This window comes from Platalea leucorodia (genome assembly GCF_965183815.1).
Source record: "Platalea leucorodia genome assembly, chromosome: 7".
In the NCBI taxonomy this organism is placed as follows: domain Eukaryota; kingdom Metazoa; phylum Chordata; class Aves; order Pelecaniformes; family Threskiornithidae; genus Platalea; species Platalea leucorodia.
Window position 1 is genome coordinate 37,281,471 of NC_138829.1, and position 25,458 is coordinate 37,306,928.

Sequence of the window (25,458 nt, forward strand, 5' to 3'; positions counted from 1 at the left end):
AGAAAACAAAAAACTTCTTTTACAGACCAACATCCAGCTCCGGGATTTAGAGACTGTAAGCATAGAAATAACAAGACATGACAAAATACAGAGTATGTGAGCTGGGCTGAATAGTCAGAACATGCTTGTTCACCATAGTGCAGCTGGCATTTAGACTCATTATTCATTTCCCTTCTCTGGTCTTCCTTATCATAGTAGCTGTTTTCCAAGATATCAGACTCCGTCCCTGTTACATTTGACACTGCATGCATGCATATAGCAATGCTACAGTGGGACTGTGACTCTTTCAAGATAATCTGTTATTGTCTTTAACATACTGACCCTAAACAGTATTTTGGAATGTCTTTAGCATGTGGAAGCATAAAATGATAATTAGATTTATTTTACTGATTCTGTCAAATGATAAAGTTTGGTTAATCTATGGTCAAAGTATGAATAGTATTATGAACGTTATTTTGCAAAAAAATCCTAGGAAAAGGAGATGGGGAACAGAGAGACAGCAGCACAAATGGCCAGAATGCTACTGAAACATGATTATCTAAGAACTCAAGGGAAGCCAAGGACCATTCCGAGCAGGGATGTTTTGTATTCTGAGTATATTCTTACACTCCACCTCACTCCTTTCCTTTATGATTCTTGTTATGTGGGCTTGTGGCATCTTACATAAAAGTTTGCTGTAAACTGTTTGGGATATGGATTGTATCTTCCTCTCTTCTCCCTCAATTAAAATACTTAGTAAAAAGAAATAAGTTATGCATACAGAAAAAAACATACAGCTATATAGGAAGGGCCAGAGTGAAACAGCGAAGATATCCCTATTCAAATTCTGGGTAGGTTCTCTTTCAGATCTGGATCTAAACTTCATGATTCACATCTTGGTCTGTGACTCAGCTGGTGGTAGCCAGCAGTCTAAAAGACAGTGTAATGGTAAAGGCAGAATCCTCCTAGGAAAACCAGTAAAGCAATCTTCCTGCTGGCACCTTCCCACCTTGTTATGGGAAAGAGTAGGTAATGTAGATGTGGCTTCCCCATTGCCATAGTAGTTGAAGGCACACTATCCATCATCCTCAGGTCTGTCATGATATTTCAGGTTTACTCTTTTGGCTTAAGAATACCAAGTGATGGTGTTTGTTTTTGGAAAAGTCAGCATAGTTTTCAATGAATGTCAGAAATTCTTGCTTTCTAAAATCACTCCAAATATTAAACCCAACTACTACCTCTTGGAAGCTAAATCCTACCCAGGATCATGTGGCCTTCTGTGAGTTAAAGGTTTTGAAAGAACCACATACTGGTCAGGGTGGTGCTAAAAGTGCAGCCTGAATGTAGGCTGTGGTTTTCATTTGTGTCCCTGAACCATGAGGACATTGTTTTCTTTAAACATCAAGAAAGAAAAAAAATAAGTTAATTGCTGCCGTTTTACTGTTAGCTTGAGGAGATGTTGCATTCCAGGCATTGTGAGGCCCTGCACCATAGCATGCATTGGAAGTTTTCTAGGGACTGTAAATGGACTGCTTCCTGAATATTGTAGGCAGAAGTCTATTTGGGGGCAAAATATTTAGCATTATTGTCATTTCAGTTGTTTAGCAGCCCATTAAACTGCAGGGTAGTTGTCACCTATTTCCTAATTGACACGGACATCCTTATTATTAGTATTATTTTTGGAAGCATCTGTTAAGTTTAATGGTAACTGACAGTCTCAGAAGATGCCAAGGAAGAAATGACAGTAGAAAAGTAGCTGTAGTTCCATCCTTAGATCAGGCCTATTTGAAATCTGGAATTATAGTGGGTTTTTTTGAATTATTTAATGTCATTATTTAAATAACTTGTAGATGTGCTTTAATATTTGCCGGTTTTATATTGTGTGTGATCTGTTTCCAATTTTCATGAAGAAAGTAATCAAACATGATTTTGGAATAATACTTGACTTTAGTTTGCTTTCTAGTAGTCCATTAATTGTGTTTGATATCTAAAATTCAGTCTGGTTTGATTGCATGCACATGAAGTTAGGCATATTTTAGTTCCCATCTGCAAGTGTTAGCAAAATAATCCTGATACGCTCTCTTAACGTCCTCTTCCTGAATAATCTGTGTAGGACTTAAACAATTGCAGTAAGCAGTTACTTTGGAACATTTCACCCCCAGAAAAGTAAGACTTATAGAAACCTTTTTTTCACAGAAATTGGATATTTCATGTGTCTTCCCTGGTAATTTCTGACCTGTATCAGAATCAGCTCAGATACCTTTCATTTCTGTTTAAAGAAATGCGTGAGCTTGTTATTGAAAAGTTGTGGGTGGTTTGTAAATTTCTTCTTTTAAACAGATCTGTGAGATGATCAATCAACTACTGTATACTGCCAAAAGTCTCACAATTCAGCACTCAAACAACACTTTATTCATACAGAGCCCTTCTGTGCTCTATAGGTGACAGTGCCTGAGGAGGTACGGTAAGGGAAACAGAAGGCTCCCTTCCTCATCTCTAACATGTTTGGCTGCAGACACCGCTAGGTAAGATGCCTTAAAATGGTGTGAGACACAGTGTGGCAGTTGTGTATTTTTATGTAAGACTGTTTATTTTTAAAGCCTAAAGGAAAGGAGGTAAAGGTTTCCTGTATTCCATAAATACAGCTAGGTCACTGGGTAGTATAACCTTGTGGCTGTCCAAGAGGAAATTCCATGTAACTTTATGTGATTATTAGACTCTGTCTCTCAGCTTGTTTTCATCATCTCCTGAAGGGCTGTGAGGAGAAAAAAGAAAGGTTAAAGAGAAGTTAGGACTTGGTCCTGGGATGTGCTGAATGCTTCATGTATCCCCTCTTCCTCTGGAGAAGTTAATGAAAAGTAAAGTTCAGCTTTTCACAGCCGGTGCTTTGCACCTCCAAAGATCAGTGGTGTCTACACCAGGAATGTTTCACTCCACTGCTTGTGGCCTTCATGAAATGGTGAAGAGAAGTTAAGAGGTACAGCCTAATAATCACGGGAGATGATACACTAAGAAATAGATGAAAGACCTCCGTTGAACACTAAGGTGCTGAGGGAAATGGTTTGGGTGATTCAGCATCAAGCACTCTTTCCTCTAAATAAATATAAGCCAATATCCTCTAAATAAATATAAGCCAATAAGCAATTAGAACAGAGCATATCAGGACAAGGATCTACAAGCAGGACTGCATTTTAGATAGAGGTATCAGTGAATATCCTTATCAGTGGGCACAAATAAAGTTCAGGTTTTTGAAAATAAATGAGTCTTAACCCCAATACACTGCCTGAAAGCTAATCTAGGAAAAGTAATTCTGTGTTCATAAACTGCCCCTCCAGCTTTATTTGGAATCGACACAATATTCTTCACGCCTCATTCCACCCATGGTTGGTGCTGCAGTTTTTAGCTTGTTGGTTTTAATTTGGAGCAGGTGTCAGGATGCTACCCCTATATTATGTTTAGACATTGGGGGAAATTTTCATCTCACTGAAGTCAGGGGAAGTTCTGCCAGAAAAATGTGGTTCATCCAGATTTTATTCTGAGTGTTCTCAACATCTTAACATTGGCTCAGATTCTTTTTATAAGGGTGAATGAAAAACATCAAGTCTATGTGGTGCATTTAGTCTATTTCCAGCACTGCCATAAAATGATTTGGATGAATATTCAACAAAATGTATTTTATAGGTACTCTGAATTCAAATAATTGACACTCAATCTGTTCCACCTGTCAGATATTTTAGAGTGTACCTATAACATTTTATTTTTGTAGTGTTTAGCATTATGCTTTTATCAAAATAGTAAATAAATTGTCATACATACAGAGGAATTACAAGCAGTGTTTTCCCTTCCAATGAAATATGCAGATTATAGAGTTGTGTACATATGATGAATTTGAATTTATCCAAGGGTCCACTGCCAAGATCCTACTGGTGTTGCTGACATTCCTGCTAATGCCATTCCTCAATTCATTTAAGTTCAGAATATTTCAATAATGTTGGCTTGACAAGAAGATGATTTTCATTGACTGTTGAAGAATGAAAGCGTTTCTGCCTTCTTTTGTCCCTTCAGAATACCAAAATGACAGTGCAGGTGGATGTTATCTCCTCTCTAATGGAAGATTCAAATAGGTTCACTACTATTTCTAACAAATGTAGTAATTTTAGACAGCAGGATGGGAACACCAAGAGGGCACCATCACTCTGGGTGAAGATAAAAAAAGCCTTAAGGAGGGGATTTGAAATTTAATGAGGGGAGGTAGCCATGCTTTGGTTTTTTTCTGTATTAAGGGCTGTAGTCCATTCCTTGCTTTTAAAGATCTTAGGTTCTGTATATATTAGGGGGAAACAGCAAAATGTTTGGTAGTAGACTTTCATTTAATCCATAAACTTTGTATTACTACTGTGATCCAAGGGAGGCAAAAATGGAGAGCAATTGCCCAAACTTTTCAAAGGCCAGAAAACACAGGATGGGTCAATTGAACCATTAGGATGAGAATAACCTTTCATTTTACAAGTTAATAACCAGGCATATTCAAAATACTAATCTATCACAGAACCCCCAAAAAACTAAACAATTAATTACATGAGCTAAATTTTATACCAGATGTTTTAAAAACCAAGAGCATTAAATCAGGGAGAATTTGGATTTCTCTGAGGAATTTCACTCCTATATGCTATTTCAACATGGAAAATATCTTTTGCTTGTCTGTTAGGTTTTACAACATTAGCCAAAAATTCCCTAATAATTTACATAACAGAAACAAAAAGTAAGAATGTGACATGGGAAGACCAACATTTTCTCTGCTTACAAGGCAAAAATAGTCTTTACTGAAAATACATTTAAATTATATACTAAAAGAGCTTGTAGCTGGGATTTCACTTCAAAACTTATCTGTACAGAGCACATTATACTTAGGGAAGTGACTTGAAATAAATATACTATGGTTACCATTAAATGTTCCCATTTGCCAACAGTTACCACATGAAACATCTGAGATCACAACTGTTTCCCCTGCAATTAGAACAGGATATACATTTGTGGTAATTTTGTGGTAACCAATGAGAATGTTCTTTGTGGGTGATTTCCACAGTACTTGGACACACAGATTGGAAGAAACAAAACAAAACAGGAACCACGTTTAAGATTTGATTGGGATAAAAGTCATCATCCCAAAAATCTAATCTGTACATTTAGCAGATCACTAACAAAAATACAGAGATGAAGAAACTTTTTACCTTTAGCTATTCAGCTTAACTTCTACTTTGCATAAAGAGAAATGGATATATCCAAGCAATACAAAATGAGAAGGTAAATTATGAAAAACACTAGTGGAGAAGTCACACACCCTGTAACCCCAAGAGATACTGCCAGGAGTCATATGCACTGTGATAATAAGTCCCCCATCAGTAAAAGCGTGTCAAGTAGGTCCAGTAAAGAATACTCAGTATCTGCAGAGTGTGTCCACCTCTACTTCACCATCAGGGAAGTGACCCTGTCCCATCACATTTAACCACAATTTTCATGTGCTCTCAGAAAAGATTTCTGTTCTTAGCGGCTGCATTTATCATGAGAAACAGCTCTTCTCTCTGCATGAATTTCTTTGACTCAAAATATTGCTTTAGGCAATGAGCTGCTCTTTCCAGGTTACATTCTCATAAGGAAATGAAAAACAGCTCATGTTGTAATGAGAACAGGTTTCTGATGTTTTCATCTTTTCATGTCCCAGAAATACCAGGAAATCAGCCTCTTCAGAGGTAAGCACAGATGAAAAAACAGGGAAAAATATTTACTCCAATGGGTGATTAAAGCTTCATTCTATCTTAACCAATTCAACAGTTCCTCAGTCTTTCTTTTTATCTCCCATGATTTCCCAATGATTTCAGGTGATTCTAAGATTTATTTCCCATCAGTACAAGCTTAACAGATGTGCTCCATCAAATTTTCAGTCCAAGTCATACCAATTACAAGAAATTATTTTCATTTGCAATTTTGCTCTGAATTGAACCTAAATATCAAATAAAAATGTAAAAAAGAACCAAACCATATAATTACATGACAAGCAATTACCACATCATGTGTAAATGACACAAAATATCTTTGGGGCTAAATGTTTTGAACTTTCACAGAATGAAAAAAATATGTATGGCTACCAGATTCCACTCGGAGTCTAAAAGACTTGATCACCACAGAATTCAGTATTATAGTTCTGAATCTTTCCTTTTCTTACATAGAAATTTCCTTCCTTTACACAAAACCCAGCCATTTGGGTAAATGACTACACAGATCCTCTGTACTCAGTTGGATACTGTGCTGACTTTGCTCCTGTTGAGGCAGTGACACAATTAAATATATGCTAGTCACACTAGGTGCTCCTGTTATTACTGTGAAATGTGTTCTGAAGAGCCCACACACTTCTACAGAGGCATAACAAGGTGGGGAGCTAAAGCTGTACTGAATATCTACACACCTCCAGCACTGCGCTTTGGTTAGGAATGCTGTCTTGTACTGAATCGTTCTGTCAGACACTTTTAAGACCTCACTAAAGGATTTTAAAAATACGTGTCACTCCAGGAAAGCTTTATGGCTGGAGTAACTTTGGAAGAAGTCTGAAAATTTTACTAGCTTCCATTCTGAAGTGTTGGCTGTTTCTAAAGTTCAGTCACTTTTGGTAGGCGTATCAGAACAGACGAACAAACTGTACAGAGGAAGGGCTAATACTCAGCTATGGTTATCTCCTAGTGATTTCTTTTTGTCATATCCTGGAGATGTGCACCAGAGTCTCTTTCTTACTCTAGATGGTTGCAGAATATTATATAAACATAAATGAAAATAGCCTGGAAGCCATATGGGTTAAGTTTCATGATTCGTATTATTTGGCAGATCTCCACTGGATGTCAGACCTCCAGACAGCTTTTGTTCAAACCAATAACAGAACTGTAACTGCTGTAAAATATCAGATTTATTTTCACCAATAGATTTATTATTCTTGCATGCTGAAGTTTTCTATTTATCTCCCAGCAGGATAAAATACATAGGAACGAAATAACCACTCCCTTAACTCTAGTGCCAAGGAATATAATCTATATGTCCAACAAAGTGGCACCCTGCCTCTTACAGGTCTGCTGAATTATTTTACAGTGGTCATTGCTTTTACGAAAGATTAGCCACATGGGTGTCATTAATTTCACATAGCTTTAAGCATAGGTGTCCCACCCATGTATACTGCTATTCATGATCTGTACTCCTTTTAGGAAATTCAACACAAAGGGGAAATCTTTGGTTTTAAAGTCTTGTTTCAACCTTAAAAATCATCTTTGTAAGAACAACATTGTATGATCTGAATCCATGTTTCAGTAGTTTGCATACAATGTTTTCTCAGTATATACGTAAAAATCATCATCGCTGAGGCAAATCGGGTATGGCTAAGCTTTCCTTTGGTGATTGTTAGCTGGTCATATTCCAGATGAGATTACACTTACATCAGACCAACTATATTTAACTGGGCCTTTGAATACATTGGAAATAGCATGAAGTTAGCCTCTTAGGTAGTATTGTTGAAAGACAACATAACAATGTGATGTATAAAACCACATACCAGACTTTGCATGAAACTCTGCCTTTAAAATCCCCAGCAAAACACCTCTGTTCCGTTTGACATGTCTTTTCAGTGTTTTCTTCTGGAAATTTCAAACCAGGTACTAGAAACATTAAAAAGAAGATGGCCCCCTCATTAAAGTAATAAACATAAATAAATAAAAATGTGTCTGCTCTCTGAATATCCTGTGGAACATATGTGATTTACTCTTCTAGTGTAGCAGCTGTGACCCCTGTCAAGAAGTAAATCAACACAACAAAAATACAGAAGAAAAAAGTGCTCCACTTATTTCTCATCCCAATATTGTATTGGTTTTATTCATTTCCTTGGGCATGACTTACAAATTTAACCAAAAAACCTCCAAAAATCCTGACCTGAATTGATCCATTGCTTGATTTCATGTGGATAGATAAATTTCTTTTAAGAAATATGACTGCAAAATACATTCTTCCTAGTAAAACAGCTTGGAGATATGAGTAGAATGTAAAAGCATGTTGAATTGAAAAAAAATTTGGACAGTACTTTGTTAAGTACAAATCTAGTTATGACATCAATGCGGTGATGGATAACAAGCTAATGATTAAAGAAATACTGAGTGATCTGTAAAAGTATTCTTATTCTCTCTATTATTTAAAAAAGATTTCAAATAGTTTCTTGAATGTGAAAGGGCAAACCTTGGTACTTAGCCCAGAAAAGTGGGCTGCAGACCTCAGAGTACTTCAGGGCCTTAGTAATGCTTGCTTGCAATAGGATGAGATCCCTCTCTCTGAGCAGCCCCGTGCATCAGAGATCCATACTATGAAGAGAAACTCACATGTACGCCAGCAGTTTCTGTACGGTTCTTGCTGTAAACAGAAACTAAGATTCTAAGTCTCTACTGCAGTCTCTCTAAAGCAGAATAATATGCATCCTTTTTGGCTAGACATTTCAGATATCTACTTGCCAGCAGAGTCCCCACTAGAATTCTGGTGGAGCATGATAATCATCTGACAGGTTGTGTTCTGTATTCTTCACATTTCGTGGGCGTCTAACACAGTTGCTTTGCCAGCTAATCATCTTCCATTAAAAAAAATTCAATTAAGTTTTACAAAGCCTTTCTAAAATGGTAGTTTGAAGAGAATGCAAATGTACCTTTCAAAAGTAAAAGTGCCACAATCAAAACTTAGAGTAAATTGTTTTATTATCTGTTTTTCATTTAAAACATTACTACCAATGTTTGGTCAGAAAAAATAGCTAACTGCAAAGCTATCTTTTTATTTTCAAGGAAGTCTGGTTTTATATGAAGATGATAAACATACATCTGGGCCTTCACTTATGAGTAATTTAATGTAACCAGAATGCCTGCTGCCTCGAAAGGCAGTCTGAGAAAGCCATTGTATCAAAACTTGTGGTTTGTCTCATGAAGAACACATTACTTTCTTGTTTAAATTGAAACCCACATTTTGAGTCTTTTTCTATTCACATGTTCTGCCTGACATTCAATATTTCTTTACACATCTTAAATCAGTATGGTTCGGTTGGTGTGAAGCTAAAACTACAGTCCACTGCCTGTGGACTCTGGGTATAACCTGACAAATGTAGTTGGAGTTATGTCCCACCTTTTGCTGTTCAAGGAAAATTTCTGGATTCACTCATGCTCTCTTTAGGTTCCTGCATGTTATCATCAGTCACTGGAAGAGGCTTCTTCTGACCCCTAAGTGCTGAATCTGTCTCATACATCTTTTATGGGGCACACAGTGCTTTCGTTTGGGTTCTCTGGGGCCTTCCTGGGGGGCCACTGGTTATGTTGCTATCTGTTGTTTGCTTTCATGGTCAAAGAATGCCAGTCAAGCCAGGTTTGCAGACGAAAGTAGAATCTTTTATTAGACCAACTGTTATAGCTGGGTAAAGCAAACAGGCTTTCAAGCAGCTAAAAGCTTCTTCAGGCTAGAGACAAGTTTGTCCATCTTTTCTAGCTATCTGTCACAAGATGTTATTTCTAACTGCAAATTTTGTGTGATCTGGGTGTGGACCACCTGTAAGGGCTTCACAGCCACCACACTTGGAATACCTTGTTTTACCAGCTACCTTAAAACACAGTGAACTCAAGTCAAGTAAAATGTAAATAAAAGCATTCATTTATAATATCCAAAATACACAATGCAGTTGTCAATTTTTGGATGAATTTTCACCTTATAAAAAAGGTGGAAAAACAGAAGAAAAGCTATATTTAACCTGCTTGCATGAAGTTAAAATTTAAAGATGTCTCTTTCTCTTTCACTCTTTGTTGTAAGGCATTAGACTTGCCATCATTTGGTGCACCTCATTCTTCCAGTGGCAATCTTGACAGAGACCCTCTTTAGGTAGAACATGTTACAACTATTGATTTTTAAATCCTGGTAAGAATCTAGTCAGATATAATGTTTCTCTTGATAATTCTTTTCTCCAAAAGCCCATTTACTTCTAGAATTAACTTATTTGAAGATAGATAATCTCATTCCTATAGCTAAAATAACACAATACAACACAAAATATCTGTCAAACTACACCTTGTTTCTTAGTCCTGTTTTTGTACAAAGATCTGGGAACAAGCAATTAGTCAGCTTCTAGAATTGCTACTGGTCAGAGTGGTCATAAATTATTGGTGATTGAATCTTGATCAATATATCACCAGAACATCACAGTAAAAGCCTCAGGGAATGCAATCAGTTTGCCTATGATGCCAAGTCATAATCTTCGGGCCAGTATATTTCCTACAACATTCTGACTGACTGACCACTTTGGTCCAGATTGTGGGCCAAACATGAAAGCCAACAAAAAAGGAACTTCATAATGTGGTCAAGGTAGAAAAAACCCCAAACTCAAAACTTATATTCAAAACCCCAAACTCAACTTATATTCTGTCCCTCAGCTCCTGGGTACTTGTAAATGTTAAAGAAAAGATGTTATCTTATAGAAATGTCTGATCTCTCCACCATGGCAACTGTTTTGTTCTTGCACTCTTCTTGATCTCACATATGCCAGCCTGTACAGTTTAGGGCAGATTAGCAGGGACATGTGCAGTAAAGGACCGGTGCACAATTTTCAAGGATTCCAACACTGGCAGTTTACTGAATGTAATGCTGAAAGGGGACTTAATTCATTCAACCTATTAGGTTAGTAAAAATATTTATATATAGTGCACATGAAATGGGAATATTTTCTGTGTATTGCAGCTGTAAATACCTTTTCCTTTTACCAAGCCCTAGATAGCATGATTCAGTAGTGGGTAAACAGAGTTAATTGCTTCTAGTTTTCTAATCATTGTCCAGTCTCCATGGTCTATCTAATGACTCTGAATGCAAAGCCAAACACAGCTCTTGGCTTGAAATTCCCCAAAACTTGGTAGTGTCAAACCTGATTTTTTTGTCAGGCTTATCTGTAACTTTGTGATTGTATACCTGTATTTTAAACATTTTTTTTTTTAGCATAACCAGACATGTACCTTGAGAGGTGCTTAACAGACAATGCCAGAAAATGCAAACCACAGTATTGATCTGTTCTGTTCAGTGCTGTAAACCTTCAATTAGAGACTAATCAGCTGTTACCTTAGATAGGGCATCTTTAAATACTTGATGTTTACAACATAGTACTTGTATATATTTATGTAAATAGAGTTTTCTTAGGGAGCTCTATGCACCTTATGGCAGGCACTGTTGTAGGTTAATATGATAGAAGTAAAAAGGATCTGAACAGCGTGTCCTTGTTTCAAATGACAATAACAGCTTCAGATTTCAGGAGTATGGACTGCATTCTGACAAATAACTAAGAATCATCCTAACCAAAAATCTTGCTAAAATGCATGGCTAATCAACAGTTATTAACTTGAAGCCAATTACAAGAAGCTGAAATTATCCCTGACGTTTTTACTTTTGCTTAAGTGAAGAGTCAAGAGTCACTGTAGCTTTTGGATTGATTTTAGCTTAGGATTTCCATTTCTCACGTCCCATCAACATCCCTGGGAGTACAGTGAGGCACAAAGACCTAAAGTGGGTTGTACAGGCCACCATGGTACTCCTGGGTATCCATAGATATTGTTCTTTGTTCTGTATCTTGATTAAAATGAAGACGAATGTGATTTCATTGTAGCTGAACAAGTACTGTCTATGCTAAAACTCCTTTGTTTAATCCAGCCACAAAAGGTCTCAGAGGAACGATGTACTTCAGAGCTCAAAGTGCTTTAACAGTGTGGGCTGTAAATTGATAAAAACATTCCTAAGTATGTGTTTTCCTTTCTTGTTCTTACTAATTGCATTTTTAGAATTATAGTGGTGGGTTTCACTAATGTACCTTCTGCATCCGTGTGCACCTATGGGCATTTTGAGGGGCTGAGATTTTTTTAAACAGTTGCCATTCAAAAATCACTTAAAAGGTTAGGTTCCTGCAAAAGGCTTCATTTTAAAAAGAGTTTTAAAGCAAGAAAAACAATATCACCTCATAGCAATAATTCATGTTTTAAAATACAAGCCATTTCGAGTCATCAAGCACACAAGAAAATTATAATATTTAACTATTTTCACTAGTCATTCTTTCCTGCCTTCTTTCCTTCCTTTCTCATATTTTGGAAACCAACTAACATTCTTCCTAAAAAAAATACCTAAAAACTGTTCTTGGCTAGCTATTGTGTGTGCCGAGGTTTCGATACTGAGAGCATGTTAATGGCCAAATTATAAACCCTTGAGAATTAGACTTCAGAAGACAAACATTAACAGACCTTTAACTGCAGTAGCACAAACCGAGATGCTATAAATTATGGGGTGGTGGTGTTAAAAGCACTGGCTTCCTGGTATCTGGCACCCAAAACCTTTTCATTTGGGTATATATCAGGCTGCAGAGAGTTTGCCACTTGCCACTTGGCCAGTATTCAGCTGGCAGAGATGTTTGTTTAAAGTTCAGGCCAATCGATGGCTCCGGCTTGCAACTGAATATTTTGTTGTTATGCCATGAGAAATATTTACCCTTCTCTGTTTTTTTCTCCTTTCTTCAGTCATTCACTCTCCTACCCAGGATTTCTATGTGAGACAATACATGCCAGGTTTTGCAGCTATATGTACGAGCAATTCTGGCACAGTATTTTAATGAGCTAATTTCCATCTTTAAAAATGTACATGCAGTCAGGATAGCTTCATGGATTTCTCATGGATCATGGGCATGTACTTGTGGTATGCCTTCCTTTGCATGAGCACATGCTGTGTTTGATGCCAGGGTCAAAAGGAAGCTTTGAACACAGGCATCTCAAAAACGTTGCAGTTGCAGACTTCATTAAGCTGAAATTGTCAGTAAAATGAATTTTTATGTCAACCAATAGCTACAATGTGACACAACTGTTTGTCTGTGCCTTGTAGAACTGTGACACAGCACAGGAAGTTTAGCATTGCTGTTCCCACATGCTGTTGCTGGCTATGGGAGCAGCAAAACTTTTGGATACAGTCAGCCAAGGCAAGCACATGGCTTTTAGCCTGTTCTTTCTGAAAACATAAACAAGGGGCCTACCCGCTATGCTTAGCTCTGCCTCAGGTGAACTTTCACATATGTGAAATGATTGCCTGCATACTGAACTGAAATACTTCACACTTAGCATGCTTGGCTGCTGGTCTGATATAATTTTGCTGCTTATCACTAAGGGGCACACTCTTCATATTCTTTGAACTGAACTAGACAAAAAGTACCTAAAGCAGGGAATGCTAGAATGGGTCATAAACAACTTCTTAAGCACTGCTCTTGTACCTATTTATTCCTTCCATCATATTTAAAGCCTAAGAAAACAGCTGTGAAATGTATTGCCCCTTTCTAGTGAAGAAAAACAGCCCAACTCTTGTCATTTCTGGAATGCTGAAGCCCCTTTCCTGAAGAAACATCTCATGTCCTCTGAGTTGCCACTGGCAGGTGCCATTGTGCCTCCTTAGAGCTGGATGAAAATATTCCACCAGGCAGAGATCTTGTCTAAGGTAAGATTTTTCTCCAAACAAGGTTTGGTAGTGATGCCTTAATAGTATTTTCAGGATCAAGAGTTAAACAAACAGAACTTATGAGCAATGTGCTGCGATGCATCAGCAGCTCTTTCCTTGCCACTGTTCTTTATTGTTCTGATGGTTGCCTGGGTCTGACACTAAAACCATTCGTAAGAAAGAACCGAGTATGGCCAATGCAAAATGAAGTCTCTTTTGAAGACTTCCAAAACGATAAAGGGAGAATCACTTCTTTACTCCGCATTTGATGATAGACCCTCAGCCGCTGTTTTTTGTTTGCTAGTATGCTGGGACAAATAGATTGGAGTATGGGAGAAAAATACTTGTTTTTTAGGAGATTTGTATTTATTGTATAAGGTACTTATTAATTTGCTTGAGGCCAGACTAACTCTCAGTGAAGACTAAGTTTCACTAGTTTAGGCTTCACTATGATTCCCGGGCTTTACATGTGTTCATACAACTGCATCTTTGCCCTGTGGAAGGACAAAAATGTCTACCATAGAAATAACACAGGACATGGTTAGACAAAGCCAATTAATATGCTGCATGATTACTCTGCAAAATACTCTCTCTTTTAATTTGAGGGGGAACTGTAAGTACTAATATAGTTAACAAACCTGAATAGTCAAGAACACTAACCCCTGAGTCATTCTGTGTTTAATCCTAGGATGCCTCTCTGATAAGAAATGGTACTTGCACCCAAATGTTGAGAGATGATTTGTTTGGAGTCCACTGTTTGTGTGCATAAAATCTTCCTCCAGCTGAAGTCTTATTTACTTATTTGTAAAATCATCTTGTTGACCTGATTGTAATCAGCTGTGTTGTCAGATAGCAGTGTTTAAATAAGGATGCACTGAAATTGATTAAAAAGTCCGTTACTGAAAGGGCAACAAGTTGCACAGGAGAGTAACACTGAAGAATTGAGGACAGTAACTTCTTAAACTGCTCGAATGTCATCTTCAGGAGCACATCTGGACTCCATCCGTATAAACAGTAGTCTGATGAAAAGCCTTGTTCCAGGAATAGCCTGTGTCCTTAATTTGAGGGCTACTAAAGGCCACAGAGAATTAAGTGTGATAAGCAGTTGCACTCTACATAGTCCCATGGGAAGCTGCAAAAGTAGTAGGTCAGATCAAATTCCTCACTCCAACACATAATAGGTTGCCTCCTATTGGTTTTGTTTTGGTTTGGTTTGTTTTCAAAATTAGTGAGGTGCAAAACTAAATCCCTTGTCTTTCATTAGGAAAAACTTAAAGCTAAATCTTTGCATGAGAATTATGTGGGAACATAAGGAATAGCCTTACATGTAGGGAATATCAGCTACTGCTCTGTTCATTATTTGTATTATGTGATATTCTTGGCATGTGGACAAAAAACGTGGTAAACAGGTAGGGGGAATGGTAACATTTAATAATGATCCGTGTGCGTGATATATTCACATGTACATTCACAGGGCAAGTAACAAGTGCTACTTGATGAAGTAAAGCAAAACAAATTTAGACTGCTTATAAGGAAAACATTACTTAATTGCAGCAATCTATTAGACTATGGAATAGCTTCCCAAGGGGAAAACAGGAAGCTTATTGTCTGAGTCATTTAAAAAGAACTTCCATAAAGCTCTGGAAAATCTAGTGTAGAAACAATAACATTTTGGCAGAAGATGGAGCATATTGCTTAACATGTCTCTCTCTTCTCTAATATCTATGCTTTTATAATTTTGAGCCAGATTCTAAAACTGAAGGTTAATATCTTCAACCGCAAAGACCTGTAAATTTGATCTCAGTCCAATTCCAGTTTAGAACTGGACTCTGAAATTAGGAAGCCCAGCAGTAGAGCAGGGTGCATCTTACACAGGAAAGTCCAAAGCCAAGGCTATGTCTTAATTTGAAAATATGGATCAGGTTCTTTTCTAGTTTAGGTATATTTTGCAAACTTTTAAGAACCTGAATTGAGTCAAAAGTGGCTTGGGGGTGAAGTTGGAGTTTTATGAATTTAGGTGAAAATTTGCAAAACTCGAATAAAACCTGATTTGACAGTACTGGCTGAATTCCACTTTTACCCTTTTATTTTGTCAAAACTCAAGCCAAGGGGATAAAAATACAGATGGTCCTAAATGAGAATATACACAAAAAGTCTTGAAAAGAAAATGTATTGTATTTGTTCGGATGCACCCAATATTTGTATATAAATAGTACTATGGTTCCTTCTTACCAGTAATTACAGATACAGTGGCAAGAAAAAAATCAGAGAACTGAAACATAATGCAAAACTCAAGTAGAGTTCATAAAAAGCCCTGGCAGTTTGGTTACTTTTGGTCTCCACAGCATTTTCGTTCATCTGCTTTTTTTCTGGTGATATCAGTGGGAAAAAGAACTAAACTTGAACAAAGTAACTGTCACTGGTTAAAAATAAGAATTTCAGAAATATCGGAAAGGATTCTTTCCATCAAATTTCCAGAAAAAAAATTAGAAAATCCAAATTATCCAATGCTTTATTATTGTTGCAGGATTACAAATCATTCTGGAAACTTCAGCAGTGAGCTAAAAATATGATTTCTTCCAAAGGGTTACATTCTAATTTAAGCTATTAATTGAAGGAAAGTCAACAGAAAAATAAGGATAGGAATGGGACAGAAGAAATTTATGAGAAAAACATGTTTGTCTCATTTCTTGTGATAGATTTGGTACATAATATGCTTTCCTTTTAACTCTACAGGCATTACATAGCCATAATTATAGAGGGCTTTTTCATTATTGCTTAGCTAAAACTGTAGAAAAGCCCAGATAAAATCTGTGGAGGTGCTTTGTTTTTCTTTTAAAAATGCAGAAGATATTTTCTCCCTAAATTTGCAAACAAAACTTATGTTGCAGTTTAAGTTCAGTTTTTTTCAGATTTTTCTGAAAGGTTGGCTGTTTTAGAATCAAAATATTTTGAAAATTATTAACTATTCTCCACAATTCCTTTCAGCTTTTTTGTTTTAATGCTGAAGCTCTGAACTGTATCATTAAGTACTGGTGATAATATCTGCAATAAGGATAGGTGCATTTAAAGTTACAAAAGACTTACTTTGTTTTTCCATCTCTTCTTTCTTTTCATCATGGTAGATAAAATTAAAATAAGCTAATTTGATGACTACACTTTGCTATAAAGATGGAACATTTTGCTATGAACAAGAAAACCATTTTAGTATAATGAAGTCAACATATGAAAGGAGTAGACAGTGTCTAGGGAAAACAGAAGAAAAAATTTGTAATAAGAATTCTATTGTGGTACTCGTTTTTAATTTACACTTGGAAGTAATGAGCACTATCTCAAAATGGAAGTGTTAACATGCGTTTCATGTTGTTGACAATTCCTGACTAACAGAAAGACTAAAATTTCAGGAAATCTCAAGTTAAGAGACTGCTTCCTTTCTGATCCATTCTATTTCTGCCACTCACAATTCACTCACATAAGAGTAACATCTATTAAAAATAATGATGAGTGAAAACAAAATGCAAAAAGTAACTTTATCTTTGAACAGAAGGCACGAATATACACAACTATGGAGAGCACACTTGAAAAGCAAAACAGAACATTATTGGAATAAGATTGAAAACAAATGCTTTCAGCAACTTTTCCTGGGCAGGGCTGTCTTTTCTCCACAGATTTCTTTAATTTCCCCTTTGCTATTGGGCTTCTTTTACTGTCCAGCAACTTACCTAATAATGAAAAAACAAATACCAGCCCTTAAGAAATATGACCACATGCTTCCACATGGCTGTATATGAATTCGCAAAACCAAACTCAGTCTTTCTCATGCATGCGAATAAATCACTGCTTTCCTGTGATCATTTAAACTAGGAAACTGTGGTTATCAGCTCTGCCTCTTTTACTGCATGCATACTAGAGTCTGGAGTACTCCAGCTAGTCTTGCAGTAACAGTTGCTGAACTAGAAATTAGCTTGACTTTCAATCTGTGATGCTAGATTTAAAAAAAAAAAACAAACAACATCGCTCCTGATATGAAAGACTATAATCAAAGACTGAGAGTAGTATGTAACCTTTTTGTATTTAAATATTAAAAATTGTCTGTTGATGTGTGTGGCTAGCCCCCGTAATGCACAAGTCTCCTTTGGTTTTGGGACGGGAAGTATGGGATTACAGGAGACCAAGAAAATGTGCATTAAACAGCATGGAAGATCACCAGGCAGTAAAACTGGACTTTCAACAGCATGAGAATAATTTTTGTTGCGTGTGGTTTGTCATCTCCCTTTCAGATCTCAGCAGGAATATTTCAAGAAAAGCCTTGTTAATGTTAATTGTATTCTTTCAATTCCAAACAGAATCAGGTCTAAAGGGAACCTAAGTACAGGAAAGATAAAAGATTACCTAAAATTTCTGAACCCTGGAGAAAAAAAGTCTGCATTTGGAATATATGAAGGTAAGTGCTGTTGGAGAAGCTTTCAGAACCTATTTATCAAAACTTAGAGCATATATATGCTCAGTTGTGGTCTCTACTGAACATATTCTGATAGCATATTTATGAAAATTGGCACTATAGTTCATAATTGTGATAATCTCTATTTTTAGAGCACTAACATTGTAAGTACTTCATAGATTTATATAGGGAAAAGATCTTCTGTCACAAACAATTTACAATTCCAAAGGGAATTAATTGCAAGAAGTTTATTTCGTACCAGCTGGATTGACCATTCTGAGATGTTGCTCAGAGAGCAAAGCATTTTTCTTTAATCATGGGGTGTAAGAACCTGGCTAACTCTAAACCTTACTTAAAGTTGGTCATGTCTTTAAGTATTCTGCTGAATACTAGCACTTTACTGAAGTAGACCTTCAGATTCAGCCGTTATTTGTGTTGATACCTCATGGTCCTTGCTAAAGAAATTAAAGGAAGAATCTGAATTTGGAGAATATGATGGCTTAGGGACTGGATTTTGAAATGGAAATTAAAGTGCTTTGTGGAGCTCTCTGAAATGTAGATTTTAAAGCAAGCTATTTACATTTAAAAATATGTTTTATTTAGATATTTAAAATAAATCTCCCAAGAGCTTAGTCTGCATATAGAAATTATATTTAAAATACATACATATTTATATGTATGACTTGTATTTGAAAGGACAGTAGGCATTGGGAATAGTATATACTTACTGCCAAAAGCTAAGTCTGTTAGAGCAATCATTTGGTCCACCAGAAACGCTCTACTGCAAACAGGGCTACTTTGTGTCTGTGGAAAAGGAAGTGGCCGTATTGAAAAAAGCAGCAACTACTGAACAGCCTTTTCTCTGTATACTTTTGCTTAAACAAGGAAAACACCCAACAACATGTACAACAAAGAGGCTTCGGAGAAAATTAACAAAGGCTAGTCCAAACCAGGTGCAACAAGGGACAGGCGAAAGACAATTTTTAACATGCTATTTCTAGATGATCAGGTATACTGACAAATGAAGTAATTACTTTGCAATTTCGAGTATCTTACTTGAACTTGGTCAGTTAAATGTTGGATGAAAATAGGCAGTGTATTAGGTATTTGTCCACTGAGTGGACAATATATGGAGAATGACAATTATTTATGTGTTGTAGACAAAAGTTCCCCCAGACAGGTCCATTTCCTGCTCTGCATTACTACAAATGAAAAGAAGATTTTACATGTAAGCAGGAAGATCAGCGATCACAAGTGCATACAGATAGATGGGGCAAAAAAATAAGTAGTCCGTAAGTACGGTAGTCAGCATTGTAGAACCATCTCTGAAATCTCCTTTAAGATATAAAGTGTCATTGTAAGTAGTCTGTGAAACACAGGATGGGAACAAGTTGTTATTCCAAGGGTAGTCTCTCTAGAGCAACATATGTCTGAAGACGTGACCTTGCTACTTGAACAAATCCTGGTCACGGACATTCTTGAATGCGCTGTTGGCTGAATGTAGCTAAAACAGTTTCTGAACTATAACTAATTAGAGGGACATCCGTTTGCCGAATGGAAGTGGCCTGAGAGGACACTAAGTGTTTAAATCCCTTCCCACAGTGGTCTGTGCATCCTTCTAACAGTTCACTGGCACTAGGGAACAAGTTTTCAAACCTTACCTTTTCAGACATATTTATCATGCCAATGTTATAAACAGTGTAGGATTTGGAAAGACGTGAAAAAAGCCCCATGATATAGTTGCTGGGTTATAACATTGAACTTCTAAAACACAGCAGTATGTTTTTTCTGTGGTGCAGCTAGCCAAGCATCTTGCTGCCAGGTTTCCATGATCTCCTAGGGTAAAATGGCAATCATTTAAGGGTTTGAGTCCTCGATACTGTAACTAATAAGGAGCCACAGAACGCAGAGGGAGGGTAGATCCACAAAATTCACCTGTGGAGGAAAATGGGGAAGCTTCTGTACACTCCAGCTTATAGAGCAGAACTACTAAACTGGCTCTTTGTTTGGTCTTGACACAGTGCCTACTAGCATAGCAGTACAGCCTTAAGGAATGTTTTTGCTATCACATGCATAAAAGCATCCAACCAAAAATATAATGAATGCCTGCAATTTATACATAATTCACACGTTTGTGTATATATGAGGGTATATCCTATTTTTGTGACCAATTCACAGGCATGAATGCATACATGTGTGCATGCATATGTGCAGTTTTGATTTTCTGTTTATGAAAAAGGCACTGTGGGAGAATTTTATTAACAGATACTAAAATATGGGCCTCTCAGATGCTTCGTACAAGTGTTTCACTTCATTTGCACTCAATGGGACATTCAGAATATAGGAATCTGACATGGCTCTTCACCATATATACACATTGGTATGCTGAGCTTTCAAGGACAATATTCCTTATTTGAAAATTTAATTCTACCTACTGTTTTGGTTCAATTTAGTGTCACAAAACTGTGATAATTATGAGGAGCTATGAGCTTGAGGATCTTCTTTCTTCTAACATCCATGAAACACTTGCTTTGTTCCCTTCATTTTCCCTAACTGAAAATTTTAGTTGTTCAGTTGCGGAAGCAGAAGGAGAAATGGTAGCACTCTGATAAAGAGTTTCTGAATAATATGCTCCATGATTCAGAGGAATGGTATGAGGAATAACCAAGAGCCAATACTAGCAGAGACAATGGGAGCCTCTATTGGAGGTTAAGATACAGAAAAGGTCAGGAAAAAGCCTGACGTTGTGGCGTTGTTTCTGTTAATTGTACCTGAATTCCCACATTTGTCCTTGTGACTTGTTCTACTCAGTAATTTTATAATGAGGAGTAAAACCTTGAGCTGGCGTCCCAAACTAATTGAGAACTACATAGCAGTTTGGGTATAACCAAGCTACACAGAAAATACACATTTTCATCTATGAACCACTGCAACCGGTGAGCTACTTTGAAGAGTGCAGATGAAAAATCCTAAGACAAGGTGGTGAAAACTTCTAATAAAATCATCATTTAACAATCAGGCAATACAACAAAGAAAAGAGTATCACACTTTGCAATATAGCTTAATGGAAGAACATATCTGACCATACCAGTTGATCGGCAACTCCTCCTTCTTACCAGTTTTCCATTGCTACACAGTCCATATAACTGGTCCGCTGTCTTATGATGTAAATTTTAGCAAATTTATAATTTTCAGTTATGAAATATGGAATTCCTTCTATTATTATGTCCTTGTAATAGTTTTCTTAGAAACTGTAATATTCTGGCCTAAGAATGTTTGACTTTTCTTAAACGCAACACCAAGTGAAATATGAGACGGGTTTTGGTCCAGATGCATTGCCCACAATCAGGAAACGTTTTTCCATTTTTGTTGGTATGAGTGAAGTCAAAAGTAATATTACTTCTCTGGTAAATTTGTCTAACTCTATTCACGAGAACTGAAGAGATGTCTCAAGATGAGAAATCCTTGTATTTCAAATAGAATGGATAAATAGCAGGAACCTGATGATAAGTCTGAAAGTGTGAGCCATATTACCAGAGTGGGTCGTTGGCAATGATGGAGAGGAAATGTCCAGAAAAACATGGGTGCCAAAGGAAGAAATGCTGGCAAATAAAGTGAGAACCAAACCACTGTCTTTTATAGCTGAAAAAAGTGGACAGGCGTTTTGGTCCTTCTTGTCTGACATGGAAGCAACAAGTCCCCTTGTAGACATGGCCCAGTCAAACAGAGGAGATAGATACAAAACTGACAATCTGTCCCTCGTGGGTTTAAAGGAATCCAAGGAATGTTTGGTAACAGCAAAGTGTTTAATCCTTGTTTGTCTTATAAATTCCAGTTCTGGTCATTGCATTTAGCCTACTTAAATTACTTACGTGTTTTCAATTGGAGAAAATTATTCTTCGCTTCCCTCTCTTAATTTAACTAAAGGATTTTTCTGTTGTAGAAAGCCTATTTGGGAGGTTTTTTGCACCAAAGGTGGCAGTATTTCAGGTGAAAGTGAATTGTTTCATTTCAAAATACTTTTGAATCTTTGTGGATTACAGCTCCACATAGACATAGTAATAATAGAAAAATAGACAAATTTAAAACATTAATGCTGACTGCATTTTGAGATCTCAAAACAGGCACAGATTCAGCTGCCTTTTATTATCTAGCAACTTCTGAGGAACCTGTTACATATTTGATTCCGATATTCAGTTGGTTTTTTCATTAAGTTCATTGCTGTTACTGCCTCTGGATACCTCAGAATTTTGTTGTGGTTTTATTTCCTTCCTTTGACCATTCAGTTTCAGAGTCACATTTCCAGCTATTTCCATGCTTGCCACACCTCAGGTATTAGTATTAAACTTCTCAGTACAACTTTGACAGAATTACATTTTTAAATTGATGTGTGTAATCTGGAAGATGTATGTACTAACAAAGTCTATTAGTAGCTCAGACAAAAGCCTTATTTGAATCCCAAGGTGGGCTTATTCTATTAGGGATGACCAGATGGTTTGGAAGGAATCCAGGACGCCCCAAACTGATTGTCTCCCAGCCTGCTACACCAACACCAGGTATTTTCAAGTCAATTTTGCCACAAATGGTATCAGAACACAAATATCCTCATGCCACTATGCCAGCTTACCCCTAACTTCTCTTTGCTTGATTTTGCAGTGTTAACAATTTTACAAGATATTTCATTGTTTGGTTGGTTTTTTTACTTTTACTTTTGAAAGTGGACATTGAAATACCCAGAAGCCTCTTTATGTGAAATCATGCTGAGAGCTCCATTGATTACTGTCAGGATAGAGGTTTTAGATTCACTACATAAACCTCCACCACTCAAATTAATGAGGAACACCTGATTGAAGTAGTAGGCTATCATTGTATTTGTGTGGTAGCACTTCAGGCATGAATTTTACATCTGTTTACTGAGAGATGAAATGTATTTAGGTTCAGCAATTTTGGATTCCCTTCCATGTTTTGCAAAGAAATGTGAACTAGCTGAGCCAAACCCTTCTTCCTCGTATGTCCTAGCCTGTCCACCAGGCTGTGTCCCAGACTTGTCTCTGTCTCCAGCTTACTGTCCCATTCCCCCATTTTTCTTGCTTTGACTCCACTCTTTTCCCTATGCTTATCCTTCCCACCTTCATCCTTCACAGTTTCCATATGTCTTTTCCATTTCAATTCTCTCCCCCATCAGCTCATACCTAATCCCCCTGTAGCCTGGGTGTACAGAAGAGGCTGCCTTCCTTGTCACCATGTTTGTCAGGTCCCGAGGGCACTAATAGGCTTTCCTGTCCCTGACCACCCCCCAGGGCTCCCCCCATTCTGCCAACAGCCCAGGACCCCATGTCAGCCCCTGCCCCAGTGATGCCACAGCAGAGCCTGTCTCCCGCTCCACACAGGCCTGCCCTGCCCGGCTGTGGGCCCTGACGAGCCACGGGCCCACATCCCAGCCCATCCCCAGGGAGGTGCCCGATGCACAGGGCTGGGGCCACCTTGGTGCCCCCCAGCTGCCCCGCTCCTGGCTGGGGTGTGAGACAGGCCCTGGCTGCCAGGCCCTGCACTGAGCCCCGCTATGGGGATCCCCTGGCACTCTCAGCTCCCGGCCCCAGGGAGCCACCAGACCCCACTGCACCCCAGCAGCATTGATAGTCCCCATAGAAGCCGGGAAGCCCATTTAAAAGGTTAAGACTTGCTCAGCTCAGGGCATGCTCAGTGTAGGCAGAGATTTTAGGAAACGTTTGCCAATCAGGAAATATCTACTACAGTTTCATGTACAAATTGTGCCTTCTGAAATGTTTGTCGTTTGGACAAGGTATGGTGGAATTTGCACAGAGCTAGGAATGGGATATCCTGCACCAAAGCATGGGAGCCCTTCATCATCTTAAAGAGCAAAGCAATTTATCACCCTGGACACAAAAAGTTTTTTCTTTTTTTTCCCCTCACTTGCCCTCAGAAATTGCTGAGCTGTTTTGACTGAAAATTCCCCAAATAGCTCAAATAGCAGATAACTGCATGGAAGGTTTCTAGCTAAAATTAGAAAAAATTCTGAACTGAAAGTTAAAATTTGGCGAAGTTATAACAAGTTACAACCAACTGGAAAGGGTCTAAGCAACTTTGAGAATATAGGTGGTGCTCCCTGCCACACCTATAATTCATGCAGCTTATTTTTCTTAAGCTAAATTCATCCATTGACAAATTTATGAGCTGCTGAGTGTTGTGTTGTGTCTGGGCTTCAGAGTGCTTTGAATTAATACAGGAAAGCCTCTTTTACACTGAGCATGAGACATGTTTGAAATGCTGGCTATAACACATTTTCCAAAAATTGTTTAAAACAATATAGCCCCATAAACACTGGCTGATCATACTCAGACTCACCTTACTCCCTTTTATAGAAAACATCTCAAATAGTCTGCTGGTATAACCTTATAGCATACTTATGATGGTTGCAAGTAAAGAAAATTGGATTATAATTTTTGCTCTGCTGGAATAAAAAACAGGGGGTTGAGGCCCAAAACTTCAGATTTTCTGAGAATTACTTATACTCCTGTGATTCACTGCAGTCACAGAACTAGCAGGATAGAAATTAATGCTTCCAGCCTCCCTCATTTTTCTTTCTTATCCATGGGTAGCATGACTCCATACTTCTTTTTCTTCTGCAACCCATGGATCCTTCTCCCCTGAAATACCTCTTGTACAGCTACCTTTTCTGGGAATTAGGATAAGTTGAATTTTGCTACACTGATCATCCATATCTTCTGTGAACAAGGGAGAAAATTCTTGTTTTTCCGCCAATTAGTCCAAATGAATAGTGCCCACACTTGCTGAGGGGAGGTATGCATGGACAGGTTGGTCACAGTTGTGTTTCATAGCTCTTTAGACAGAAGGACACATATCTGTTAAAAAATTGACACAGTCTCACCAAGTTCTACCTCAACCTGCCTCAAACTCCTTCAAAGCCTGAATATAACCCCAACAGCTGTTTTTCTATAGGATCAGGTATGTTGTGTGTTGCAATCTGGTACGGGACCACAAATGCAAAGAGATATTCTGTTGTACCATGAACCAATTTAATCAGAAAAATGCCCACATACTGGTGTTTCTAGGCATAGGTGATAGACCAGCACTTTTGTAGATCCAACCCTCTGATTTCTTTGGGAAATCTTGCCTGCAAAGCAATGCACCCAAATTGTGCAATTTCCCAGTTGACTAAATTCACTCTATTTTCAAAAGCACTCTTACTCAGTTAATGGTGTCCAGAATCTGGGTATTATGTCTAAAAGACTGAGAGCTGTAAACAGTGAAAGGGAAAGGTAAGAGACTGCTGAAGTTAAAGGCTAATGAAAGCAATGTGAGGGGGCGTTATGGCCTTCCACAAACACTGAGCAACTGAAGAGGCAATGGAAGGGATTAGTTTGTGCAGCAGAGCAGTTTTGCCTGAGGTATGCCAGATGTCTGAACTGCAGCGGAGGACAAAGAACAACATTCAGAAC